This window comes from Malaclemys terrapin, chromosome 15 (genome assembly GCF_027887155.1).
Source record: "Malaclemys terrapin pileata isolate rMalTer1 chromosome 15, rMalTer1.hap1, whole genome shotgun sequence".
Taxonomy (NCBI): Eukaryota; Metazoa; Chordata; order Testudines; family Emydidae; genus Malaclemys; species Malaclemys terrapin.
In genome coordinates this window covers 9,130,406-9,143,865 of record NC_071519.1, presented here as the reverse complement: position 1 = coordinate 9,143,865, position 13,460 = coordinate 9,130,406, and the positions used below count along the sequence as shown (strand labels likewise).

Genomic DNA, 13,460 nt, shown 5'->3' with positions numbered 1-13,460 from the left:
TGGAGGAAAATTCCTTCCCAACCCCAAATATGGCGATCAGTAGAACCCCGAGCATGTAGGCAAGATTCTTCTCTTGGGGCTGTGCAGCCTAGTGGCACATTGGGGAGCTGGGCCGGCACCCAGGGATGGATGGCGGCCAAGGCAGGGGTCCCGGGTCCTAGCCCAGGCCCTTGTCAATGGTGAGTGTGTTTGCCACTGAGTCAATGGGGATCCAACCAAAACATGATGACATCACTCAGGACAATGGCTAATCCCCCCGGGCTACTTCCTATGAGATGTCTGGAGGCCCTGGGCTGGGGGTCTCCGGGCTCCCGGCCTGGGTAACTCCCAGAGACTCCGATCTCCCTTGCACGTCTGCAGGTGCCTGGGGATGCGCCTGGGTCTCGGCGCCTCGGGGCAGTCAGGGGCTTCAGCAGCTTCTGTGCTGGAGCCTGCAATGGGCATCCTCCATTTTTGGCGTCTGCCTAGACTGAGCTGAGCTGCTCCCTTTCACATGGTGCTCCAGTTATAGCATGTCCAGCAGGGCTGCGGGTGGGGGCCTTGTCTTCCTCTGCCTAGACTATGGGGTTAACTCCTCCCAATCCAATACGTGGCTGGTACAGCCCGGCACATACTGCGCTGCCCCTTCTGTCTCCTCCTTCCCATGCAACAGCTGCTTTGCCGTCTCACAAGAGATGTGATGAGTGGGGGCCTCAATCGGCTCCTGTTCCCCTCTAGAGTCTGTCAGAGGGAGAAAGGGCAGGAACACAAATTAGAACAAAACCTTGAAGGCTGAACATCTGGAGCAGGGCAGTTTTCCACGGCACATCGCCCCACTTTGCTAATGCTCATTCGCAACTTCCCTGAGAGCCGGCATTTCTTAACAAGAGCACCCAACCCCTCAACCTCTGCTACCCTGGGGGCTGGCAATGGCTAAAGGGAGTCTGGGAGAATTTCTCCTGTCTCCGCATGGCTCTGATGATGGAGGGAATCACATGGGAGAAGCTGTGTGAATGTCGGGCTCTATGGAGTGGGGGTGGGACGTCAGACGTGCGCTTTGCCCCCTGCGAAGAGGTCGGTACAATACTCTGATTGGTCCCCTAGGCTCAGCTCTGGTTCTCAGAGGTCCTGAAAACCCTGTCCCACAAATCTCCACGCACATTTCTGAAAGAACAGAGTCAAAAAGCCACCTGCCCTGTCAGCAGGACAAACCTGGAATCCTGTCCGACCTCCTGGTTCTCTCAGTCGCCTGAGGTGGCTTGGGGCGACCCCTTCTGGACATCCGCGAGACAACCGGCCATCAGGTCAACCCATTCCCTTCAATGGGGTTGAGCTGGGGGCCGAGTGGGGACTAAGAACGTTTCCCTGAGCAGACCAGACTCGGCCTGACGGGCAGGGTCCAAACCAGGCGGGGCAGCTGCAGGAACTGTTGCTGGGGGAAAGGATTGGACACGCCGAGACGGGGACCCGGCCATCAGGCAAGCCGCCTGGGGTTCGCCGTCCCCGGCCGCAGCGAGGGGCTGCTCCCCGCCACCGACAGGATCGGGCTCCTGGACGTCCGAAATATTTTTCTTTTCCTTTCTCATGACCTGCACCTCAACCCTCAGCCCAGATCTCCCTCCCAGACCCCACACCCCCACTGGCACCCCAGCACTCTGCCCCAGCCTGGAGCCCCCCTGCACCCAAAATCCCCCCCAGAGCCTGCACCCCTCACTCCCTCCCGCACCCCAATCCTCTGCATCAGCCCAGAGCCCCCTCCTGCACCTAAATCCCCCCAGAGCCTGCACCCCTCAGCCCCCCTGCATCCCAACATTCTGCACCAGTCTGGTGCCCCCTCCTGCCCCAAAATTCTCCCCCAGAGCCTACACCCCTCAGCCCCCCTGCACTCCAATCCTCTGCACTAGTCCATGCCCCCTCCTGCACCAAATTACCCCCCAGAGCCTGACCCCTCACTCCCTCCTGCACCCCAACACTCTGCTGCAGATGCACAGGCAGCTAGGTAGCAGTCTTAGTATTAGTAAGTATGTGTCTCTGTGGTGTAATGGGTCAGCACGTTTGGCTGTTAATCAAAAGGTTGGTGGTTTGAGCCCAGCCAGGGATGGTAATAGCCCTCTGTTACTTCTGGGAGCCTCAAAGGTTCCCTTTTGCCACCTCAAAAATGTCTCCCGTGGCCTCAGTGGTTTCAGCTGGTGGCCCGAAGAGGAGCTGGATGCGACTCAGAAACCCGTCTCCCAGCAGCCATGCCGGGGGCTCGGGCTTAATCCTCAAGGCCGAGCGCAAAACCTTCAGCCGGGCTCGTTTCGCTCCCTTCCCGCCTCCGCTCAAGGGGCAAGGGAGAAACGGACGAGACACACCGGCTCGAAGACGCCTCCCTCCCACCTCCCTGTAGGCTGCGCAGAGCTCTTGGCCTGCCTCATGCCTCGTCAGGGAAGCGCGGCCATGCTGCCCAAGCCTGAGTCACGTCCGCAGCCTGGCCTGCCCCAGCTGACGGAGCACAGAGCCACACGAGTCAATGGCAGGGTGAGTCGGGGCTGTGTAACCCGCCCTCCTGGGGCTCCGGGGCTGGGGAAGCTGGGGCCGCACCTCCCACTCTGGGACTGGGAGAGAGGTCGGGGTACGATGGGGTTGGGGCACTAGCCTGGGGTGGGAGCTGGCCACTGCGATGGGGGGGCTCTGGGATCCAGTGGGGTTTGCAGAAGGGGCGGGGCCTCAGACAGAAGGGGCGGGGCAGAGGGTTAGTATCCCTCAGCTGGCAGTTCGCGCCCTGCCCATGGTGGTGCAATGATAGAGGCTGCCCAGTCTGCACTGGCAGCGAGGTTCCCCCACTACGTGGCCACGCAGAGGCTGCAGGAGACAGGCAGGTGGCAGCAGGGGAAGTGGTGACACAGGAGCTCTCAGCAGCAGGGTGAAGGACAATGCCGTGAAGCGGCAGCGACGCAGAGTGAACAGGGCAAACCGAGAGCCCGTTGAGGGAGCGGTGGCAGCAGAAGCTGAGGTATTGCTCGATGCCTTCCCCTCCCTCCCTCACCCCTGGGGCTTTGCTGCCCAAGGGGAGGGGGTTGGGGGAAGGAGACCGGAGGGGTCTGTTAAAGGAACATTGGATTGGCCTGTCACACTACAAGGTGAGAAACTGAGGCGAAGGGCACTGCCCAGCGCACTCTGGGGTGGGGGTTTTGCTTATGGTCATAGATTTGAATTTGTGATTGTAGATTTGAGTTAACTGCGATTAATCGACTGCCCTAATTTTTACTATATTAATTAAACCCATAACTTTATTTACTCAAGCCTAAAACTTAGTGTCACTTAATTTTTCTCTCTCCTAGCAAGAATGAACTGAAGTTTGTGACTTTCTGGAAAGTGCAGAGAGATTAAATGTGGGGAATTCAATCTCAGTGTTTGTGAGTTGATGTTTTCCTCGCACCTTTCATTGCACTGAAATACTAAGAGAGATCTAAGGGCTGATGTACTCTGGACCCTTAACTGGCGTAGTGACGTCTCTCCGGGTGTGAAAAGCCTCCCTCCTAACCAATGTAGTTCAGCTGACCGTAGCCCTGGCATAGATAGTGCTGGGTGGATGGAAGACTTCTTCTGTCAATCTGGCTACTACAGTGATGGGAAAACCCCTCCAATCACTGTAGCGACTGTCTACTCCAAAGTGCTACAGCCGTGTTTTAAGTGTAGACAGCCTAAGGGCAGGTCTACACTTCGGGGCTAAGTCGACCTAAGTTATGCAACTCCAAATACGTGAATGTCCAGGTCTGGATTGTCCCACAACACCATTTAATGGGAAGCTGCCTGCAGAACAGTTACACTGCACAGAGCTCCTATGGAGAACAGATGGGAATTAGTAACATTTTGAGGATCATTTGGGAAATTATCCTTTGCTGACAAGGTTTGTCTCTGTTTCTATCTCACCTTCAGGTGTTATGTAGAGGGATCTTTGGCATATTTTTGCCACCTTAATAACTATCTCCTCAACTTTATTTACTCAGATTTAAAAATTGGTGTCACCTGATTTTTGCATCTTCCTGTGAAAACACAGCTGACCCGTGTGGCTTTCTACAGGGTGTCATGATGTTAACGTTGGGGAATTCAATCTCTGTACTTGTGGGGGGTGTTGCTTCTTTACAGTTGACTGAGAGCTTCCAGCCTCGGGCTGCCCCTGCCTCACTGCCAGGCACACCGGGCTGTTAGCTGCACCCACTATCCTTGCCAGGGGCCCTGCTGAACCCTGGGCGGCTGCACTGCAGTGCTGGGGCGACTCTGCAGGGGGAGAAGCTGCTTTGGAGCAATGTAGAGCCGGTGCAGAAAGGAGCCTGGGTCACTAGTCGCATTCTGAACTGCCCAATGTTCCACATTTGGGAATGGCCGAGAACAATTCTAAGGGGAAGGGGAATGCAGAGCAGTGACACTGGAGGTGCCCAGACCTCCAATGGGGGCGGTGTGGAAATTAATAATGGGAAGAGCGTTTGCGAAATTAGTCGTCTCTGACAAGATTTGTCTCTGTTCTTATTTCACCTTATGGTGTTATTTAGAGGGATCAGTACAGATTTTCACTCTATTAATTAAACACTTAACTTTATTTAACCAAGCCAAAAACTTAGCTTCTCTTATTTTTTTTCCTGTCCTAGCAGGAATGAATTGAATTTTGTGACATTCTGGAAAGTGCAGAGAGATTAAATGTGGGGAATTCAGTCTCTGTGTTTGTGAGCTGATGTTTTCCTCGCACAGGTCAGTGCCTGCATTGAAATACCAAGAGGGATCTAAGGGCTGGTGTATGCTGGGCACTTAACTGGCAGAGCGACATCTCTCAGGGTGTGAAAAATCCCTCCCCCCCGCCAAACCAGTATAGTTAAGGTGACCTAAGCCCTGGTTAGATAGTGCTAAATAAAAGGAAGAATTGTTCTGTCAATGCAGCTATTACAGGGATGGGAAAACCCCTCCAGACTGTCTACTCCAAAGTGCTATAGCAGTGTTTTAAGTGTAGACAGAGTGAAACTAGATCTCGCTCCAGTTCGCACTGTGAATGCTCAGGCACTAAAACTACAATAATAATAACAACAGCAGCCCAGGGCTTCCGTAGTTGGCAGGATTTGAACCTGCGCGGGGCAACCCCAATGGATTTCTAGTCCATCGCCTTAACCACTCGGCCACAACTACTTGATATATGGTTCTTTTACTACATGATGATTCTGTTCTCACAGAATTGTCACTTTAGCTTGTTTGCTCAGACCAGCTTCCCCAGCACACTCACGGCTGTGCATCAGTGTAAGTGTCCTTGGCTGAACAGCGAGAATTCCTGCCCATTCCCTTCCGGCTGGAGCATGATTAGAGTGTGTTTGAGTTAACGACATTGCTGTAGATTGTTCTTCATTCCCCACTCTGACAATTCAGACAGTCCCTTTCCCAGTCAAATCTCCAGCACATCATCCCAATAGGAGGGGACAGGATTTCTCTGGGGCACTGAAATATTTCAGGGGGTTAGTGTGTGAACTCAGCCTTGCATTCCACCCTTGATGTTTCATGGACTAACAACAGCAGCAGAAAGAAAGAGCCGAGCCAATATCTCCCTGGCAGGGATGCAGGTGCCACATCCCCTCTGTCTGACCATCGCCATTGCAGGAGAGAAGGTTCACTGGAATCGAACGCCCTGGCTCAGACCAGAGACACAGGGAGGTTTTGCTGTTCATGGATCTGTGCAAAGGAAATTGTGTCTCTGTGTGAAATTGAGGGAAATTAACTGTCTACATGGTGGCAAAATGCCCTAAGGAATGTGGGTGAAGGACTCAGGTTTATATCAATGTATTGCCCTGATTAAAAACTATGGCTAAAAGGCAGCCATTGTTGTTAGTACTTGTACCTGTGTAGGGACACCCCAGTGGGTGTCAAGTCCATTGCGTTAACCAGGGGTAGTAGATTATTTTTATCAAGATACAAATTTCTTGGTCAAGGTATAGTCAAGGTCTAGACTCCAGAGAAAATAATACATTGATGACAATAAGAAGTATATAAAAAGATTTTGCAGTCACTATGGGCATAATTATGATGTGTCGTGTTTCACTCTATATCTGGTGCCACCTCCTTTCCCTTTGGCCTTGTAGGTGACCAAGGGTAAAGCTAAACATCTCCTCAGATACTAGGGAGTGTTTGTGTTCATTCCTGCGAGCTACACAGGGTTTGATGTTGCTGTTTTCAATCCTCCGGCTCTGCCTGGATAGGGAACAATTCAGGTTGTCACTGAACTGAAGGAGGGAGGTCATTTTGTGACAGGGAGAGGGACGCCTCCTCTTAAAGGTGTTTGTCTGGCTGGCATCCCTGGTTCCCAGGTCTCTCCTGAGGGAAGAAAGTTTCTGTGCAAAATACCAAAACTTTTAAGGGAGAGGAGGGAAAGGTGATGAGCACATGATGGGACGACCATGAACCTCAACATGGTTCTTTTATGTGGGATGATTCTGAACATTGACTGATCCCCACTCCCTTGTGTTTGAAGAGATGTTTAGTTTTGCACTTGGGAAACTATAAGGCTGAAGGCATTTAATGGATGGTGACACTAGGATTCAAGGGTTATTTAGTGTTGTAAAAATATTAAAAACACTTAGCTTCAACTTGAGCTGCCTGTTATTAACGGCTGGTTTCTCCACGTCAGAAATGCCCTGGGTTCCCTCATGCCTTGGTGGGAACTAAAGGGAGTCGTCCCGTGCTGCCCTTAGCTCCAGGCTGATGTTTCCGGGGAGGGGGGTGGAATTGATTGGTTTGCTGTTGAGAAGGGAGCCAGGCCAGTTGTGGGGGAACGAGAGCTCCCAGCATCTTCCCAGCCCAACCCAGGCTGCTGCCCTGCCCTAGCCTCCAGGGCCGGCTTTAGGAAGTGCAGGGCCCGATTCGAACAGTTTCGACGGGGCCCTGGCAGGGATGACTAAAAAAAAAACCACATAAAAAAACACATGGGGCTTGTACTCACCGGGCGGCACTCCTAGTCTTCGGGTACTTCACTCGCTCTGGGTCTTCGGCGGCACTGAAGGACCTGCTGCCGAAGTGCTGCCGAAGACCCGGAGCGAGTGAAGGACCCGCTGCCGAAGTGCCGCCGAAGACCCGGAGCGCCACCGGGTGAGTAAAAATTAAAAAGGAGCCTCTAGCCAGGGAAGGGATTCTCGGGCACTTCTTTCTCCTCTCCCCTCCGGCGGCCCTGCCACTGGGCACGGGGCCCCTCTTAGGCGCGGGGCCCGATTCGGGGGAATTGGTGGAATTGGCCTAAAGCCGGCCCTGCAAGCCTCTGTCTCCCTGGGGGCCCTGCAGGTTTGACTCTGGAGCGTGGAGAGGGCAGCAGCAGAGGCAGAGAACAGACTGGGCTGGGCAGATGCTGGGAGCAGACACCAGAGGCCTATACTGACTCCCTCCTCAGCACCGAACAATTAGTCCCCTCAACCACCCCCGTGACAGCATCCTGGAGCTAAGGGCAGCGCCCAATGGGGGTTTCTCTTTTGCTCCCGCTGGGGTGAGCAGGGACCTGGGGGTGTTTCTAGCAGAGCCGTTGGAACTGAACTGGGGAACCAGCTTTTAATAACAGGCAGCTCAAGTTCAGACGAATTTTGTTACAATTTTCTTTATAATATAAAAGTATTCACCAGTAACAAGGCAGCAGTTATTGCAATTCTTTTCTCCTGGTCTTCCCTGCTGTAGAAAGAAACAGCGATTTGGCTTTTCATGATACGGGAGTCAGGGTCCTTCACTGTCCAGAATCAATGTGCACAGAAGCAGCCTGTTGTGTTTCATTTCTTAGTGCCATCGTTCCGGTTCTGGTGCCATCGTGTGGCCATTTCCTTCCCTCCTTCCTGTCCAAAGTGCAGAGCCCAATTCCTCCAGGGAGAGGAGGACATCTTTCTTCTTTCCTTCCTGAACAGCCCCCTTCCTTGGAGAGCCCTTTGCTGGGATCTGGATGAGGAACAGCCATTTTGAGGATTAATTTAACACCATATTTGGTGTTGCTTCATAGATTTTACAGCCAAACTAGATCACTATGCACATCCGGTCTGACCCGATTCATAACAGAGCCCAGAGAATTCCCCCAGTGACCCCTACTTCCCCCCAACATCTTCTGGTTGAACGACGACGGGTCATTCAGAAAGTCAGCATGTTCGGATGTAAAGGGGTGAAATGATGGGAAAATTGGCCCGTCTTCCTAGTTTAAATTCTGTAACTTCTACATTAGACAATAATACTCAGCTCTTCACTGGACATGAATGAAAACCAGGTTTGCCGTATGAGAGACAATAATTCTACCAGAGAACCACAAATGTTCAAACTATAAAAACGTGACCTCTGCATTATAGACCACACTCACTGCTGGGGAGCTACACCGGGACAGGGCTGACACACAGAGGAGCTCTACGTTTCTGGTCGAAATGGAATTATTTGGCATTAATTCTATGGGGATGAAGGGGTTCTAGTTACCGGTGCCCTGTCCCTTTCAGGGATTGGAGCAATGCTGAAGAGGCTGACGGGCACGGAGCTGGGGAGCCGTGTGTGCTCCAAGGAGAGTTGTTCTTGTGCTCTGGTGACACAGAGCGGGTGTGGGGATTTTGTAACAGTGGTGTTTGTATAGAGATAAAGTTTACTAACCCCCAGGTTCAAAGCTGTTTCTGCTCTGGGCTATACAGGGCCTTCTTTGCTGAGAGTACAGCTCCCTGGTTGAATATTTGCCTGCAGGGTGATGGGTTCCTAATTCAAATCCAAGTGATTCCCTTTAAAAACTTTTTCAAATGAAAATTGATTTCCAGACCCATCTCCATTGTGTTCAGGAGTTCGCTGAATGTGTGTGTGTGTGGGGGGGGGAGGGGCTTGAAATGCATTTAAACACTCAGCATTTTCCTATGCAAATGTATAAAAACCGAGCAGAGCTGTCCAGCAGCTGAAATCAGTTCCAGTCCTCGGTGTCTCTAGGAGGGACACTCTGTATTTGAGGCATGTGGGACACCTCCAGGATGATGACAGGTGAAAAAATGTTGGATTCAATGAAAGGTGGGACCATAGGAGGGGAAGGTGAACGGCAGCGCCACACAGGGTCATAACACTCAGACACGGGACTTCACTGTCACTACCCCTGTGTTTTCCATCATTTTTATCCTAAGAAACACACCCTCCCCCTCCCCCTCCCCCTCCCCCACACACTGTCACACACAACCTTCTCCCCTTGAGCCCAGTCCAACCCTCCCCCTCCCCCACACACACTCCATCGGCTACAGCCTCTCGGTGACTCACCCAGATGGGGGCTTGTCTCTGCATCTCCCCAGCAGGGGAGCAGAGAGCCGAAAGGGCCACAGGAGACCAATGGAGCTCTGCAGGAATAGAAAAGACTTCTCTTCTCTTCTCTTCTCTTCTCAAGAGTCTTGTTAATCTCACCCATGAGACGTTCCAGCATCAGGTGGGCTCAAAGCACCAACCTTTCCCTCAGCAGTGGAATGGGGGACCCAGCTCTATCACATAGAAGGAGGCTCCCCACCTCTGTTGCTGCCATCCTGCAGCCTTTAATATGGATTTGTTTTAGCTAATGCAACCCCCTCATCCCCTAATCCAGCCATGAAACAAGGAGAGAAGACCCTAAATGTGGGCTCCAGTGGTGCAATGGGTTAGTACATATAGAACAGCGTTGTGTGGAGTAGTGCTGAGGTTGTAAGTTCAAGCCTCACCTAGAGCACTAGTTTTCTTTAAGCAAATGGTTTTCTGCCAATCATTTTGCCCTGCAGAAAATACAGTTGCAGCTGAGAAGACACTGAGGTTCCCTTGCTTTACGGAGAGCAGGGCAGATTCTACAGATCTACCAGGCTCTGCTCTCCATCAGCGCCTGTGTCAGGAGGGGTCAAGACGAGCCCAGAGCACTGCCCATATTGTCATTCTTCACCCCCGACACCCCGTCAGTCTTTGCTCCCCAAACCACCTTTGTGCCACCCTCTTCGCTGTGAGACTCAAACCCTGCCTGGCTTTCTGTATATTGGTGTGTCTTTTGTCTGTCGTGTTGATTTGCATGTGGGTCCTGTGTGATTTTTGTGGATGCCTTGCATAGTTTTGTGTGCGTGTGTGTATGATTTTTGCATGTATATTGTTTTTTGCTAAGTATTCTTTTGGTATGTGGTTTTTGTGCTTTCTTGTTGTGTGCTTTTGCTGTATTTTTTGGTGTGGATTTGTTCTTTCTATGTTTTGTGTGGCTTTCCCTTTTGTGTATATGGCTCTCTGTCTCTCTCTTTCTCTCTCTCTTTTGTTGGGATGGCTGCAGTGGGTTGGGGGCTCTAGAACTTGCCACCCTGGCTACTGATTCCTGGTGGCTGGGATTCTCGCTGCTTCATCTGATGCCCAGAAGTTTGGCCCTTGTGCTTCCTGCCACACTTTTCCTCTTGCCCACATGGCGCTTGAAGGAGTGCCAGGGTCAGGGTTAATAGTCAGAGATAGGCAGAAGGGGGAAGAGTCCCAGGCTGGAGCCCAGCACACCTTTCCTCCTCTGGGCACCTAGAGCAGAGGCGGCTGGTGCTGACAGCTCCAAGGGAAGGTTTATAAGCCACAGAGCAACTGAGGGAGGGGCAGGACGAGGGGAGGACCATGCCTATGTGTGGCCAGCAGACAGGCAACAAGACATTCAGCCAACCTGCTCCCTGCTCCCTGGCATGCCGAACCCCCACTGAAGGCCACCTGCAGACCAGCATGCGGGCGGCTGCTGATGCTCTGTGGCCAAAGGTAAAACTGGACAAGCACAATGGGACTTGAGCCCTCATTCACCTAATCCAAAGCCAGATGCCTTATCCATTAGGCCACACGAGAAGCTCTTCTTTGGAAAAGGTGGACACTGTGTTTCTTGGATCATCTACTGAGGGGCAACGAGACTCTCTGGGCACAAGAAGTCGAGTTCCCAGCGAGATGTGAGACTTAATTCTCTGGAGCCAGGTGCAGGGCTTTGGCAGGGAGGCTCAGGCACGGGGGATTGGGGTGCAGCGGACAGGCCGGCTGTCTAGGTGTGGAGATTTAGTGACCCTGAGGCGCAGGAGGGAGGAAGAGGAGGAGGAATTGGCAGTGGCCGTGGAGAAGAAGAGGAGGGGTGGAGGCTTTTAGCAAGCCGGACTAGCTCAGTCCGTAGAGCCATCGGGCTCTTAATGGGCGGGGCCAGGGTTTGAGCTGCTGTCCAGGGACTCAGCTTTTAAGTTGCCTTGTGTGCCAGGAGGCAAACGATTCCTGGTGGTGCCCAGAGCCATGTGTGGGACAGGGAGGCTGAGACTTGTGGCACCTGCTCTCTGGCTGGGATCCTGGTAGCTCAGACTCAGGGAAGGCGTCTGCACTCAGAGGTGCTGACTTTGAGAGTTCCCAGGGGTTGCTTGACCCCTGCTCCGCCTCAGGCCCTGACCCCAAACCCCCACCCCTGTCCATTCTCTTCCTCTCCCCACTCCTCCAGCATACTGGATTACTGACAGGCGGGAGGCGCTGAAGGAGAAGAGGAGGAGTTGTCAGCCAGGCCTGTTAGCAGATGGGAGGTGCAGGGATGGAGGTGGCTGCTGGGCACCTATTTTGTTTTCTGTTGATTCTGCAGCCCCATAGCATCTATGGAGTTGCCACCTCTGGCTGCACTGACTTGTCTCCTTTCACACTCTATAGAGAGAAGCAGCTGCCAGGATTATGGCTGATCCATGGGGCGCTAGGTGAGTGGCAGAGGCTTCAGGTGCTGAGAGTTTGCCTGACACCTCAGGGACACAGTGTGAGGTGGTGTCCCAGGGATCTCTATGAAAGGAGCAGAACAGGATTTATTTGGGGTAGGGAGAGAATTGAGTGTCTCAGGGGGTTTTACAGAGGTATTGCCAGGGTTAGAGACTGGCTAAAACACCAGCCTCGCTGTGAGCAGGATTCGAACCTGCGCAGGGGAACCCTATTAGATTTCAACTCCAACACCTTAACCACTCGGCCATCACAGCTGTGAGCGCAATAGTGGCCTCATGCCAGAGAAACTAGTAAGTACTCACAATGCCCAGGCTTGAAGAATTCACACAGCAAACCTGGCTCCCAAAGCACAGGGGGGATTTGGGGTTTGTTCTCTTTGCTCAGCCATGTGCAGTCACACAGAGAGCGCTTTGAAAATCTCCCCTCCCACAGAGCGGGAATGGGAAATGATTCTGAACTGGAAAAGCTTGATATGAATGAGGATGGTGGGAGCACAGGGCCAGGGACTGACCTTTGCTAGACAAACCAGTGACACAAGGAACCAGGCTAAGGAAAATGTTTCCTGGAGTCAATAACTGGAATAGCAGCAGTATTGGGCAGACAAATGTCTCCCAAGAGGAGTTAGCGCATTGGTGGTTTGGTAGCAGAAGTCACAGATAGAGCGTGGAAGGTCTGCGGGTTGGGAGTGACGGGCACCGGCAGAGCGGTGACTGGGGAGCTCAGGGCTGGGAGCTGCCCATCCCCATGGCTCGTGTGGCTGCCCCCGGGCCCAGCAATGGCAATGGAGGGCGAGTCGCATCACCTGAGGGGAGGTGACCCAGGCAGCGGGTGGCCGGGGGCGTCTGACTTACTGATAAAATTGGTCTCTTTGCTCCATGGTGCTCGGCGGCCTGGGTTAGTACCGGCACCTCCTAGGAACAGGTCAGGGTTGCGGGGGGTAGAATTTCCCTCCAAAGCTATTTTAGGGTCTGATCCTGCAAGCCCCCCATGTACCCAGTGCAGGATGGCTCCAGGCTCCTCACCCAATCCAGTTCTGGTGTGTACAGCAGAGAATTGGAAGCAGCAAATTGGGGGGGTCAGAGAAAGAGACTAGAAATACAACCATTTACTTCTGAAAGGAGAAAAGAAAAATCCGACATTCCCGAGCTGTGTAATCGGGCGAACTGCCCCTTGACGACTGCGAGGGGAAATCTCAGGGGCTGTGCTCACCTGTTCCCAGGGTCGTGTCCTCAAGACAGATTTGTGGGAGAAAGGAAATCACCAGAGAGAGGAGTTGGGCCCATTGTGGATTTTTGTGCTTTGGGAGGGAATTCAGGGCCTGGGACTGGAGTGTTAAGGAGGGAGCGGATGACGGCTCCCCTCCGCTTTCAGGCTGAAGGAATCCTGGGTTTGGTGAGTCTATCGGTGGCGGGGAGGGTCACATCGCTCACAGGCAGAGAGGAGGAGAACTCCCCCCACAATGACACATCCAGATCCTGGAGAAGAAGGAAGAGAAAAGAGCCCAGCAGCAGGGGAAGGTGGCTGAGGAGGGGGTTCCCTTGTGTATGTTACGGAGCACTTGGGAAGCTGTGGCCATTCAAACACACTGAGCTTTACTAAAGAGCAAGGCCAGACTTCTGTGACTCGGAGAAGGATTTAGGTGTGATAACGGGCAAACAACTCAGCATGAAATCCCTGTGCAATGCTGTGGCCATCCTTGGCTGTATAGACAGGAGAACAGTGACTAGAAATAGGGCACTAGTGTTATCTCTGTGTACAACATGGGTCAGATCAACACTGGACGCTTGCAC

The 13,460-nt window shown here is 52.8% G+C and overlaps 2 non-coding genes across 2 annotated transcripts; both read right to left on the bottom strand.

Moving 5' to 3' along the window:
- Positions 1-5,057: 5,057 nt before the first annotated feature.
- Positions 5,058-5,139, bottom strand: TRNAS-AGA (transfer RNA serine (anticodon AGA)). The gene has a single exon. It is a non-coding gene; the product is annotated as a tRNA-Ser (tRNA).
- A 6,703-nt stretch (positions 5,140-11,842) lies between these two features.
- TRNAS-UGA (transfer RNA serine (anticodon UGA)) lies at positions 11,843-11,924 on the bottom strand. The gene has a single exon. It is a non-coding gene; the product is annotated as a tRNA-Ser (tRNA).
- Positions 11,925-13,460: the final 1,536 nt, after the last annotated feature.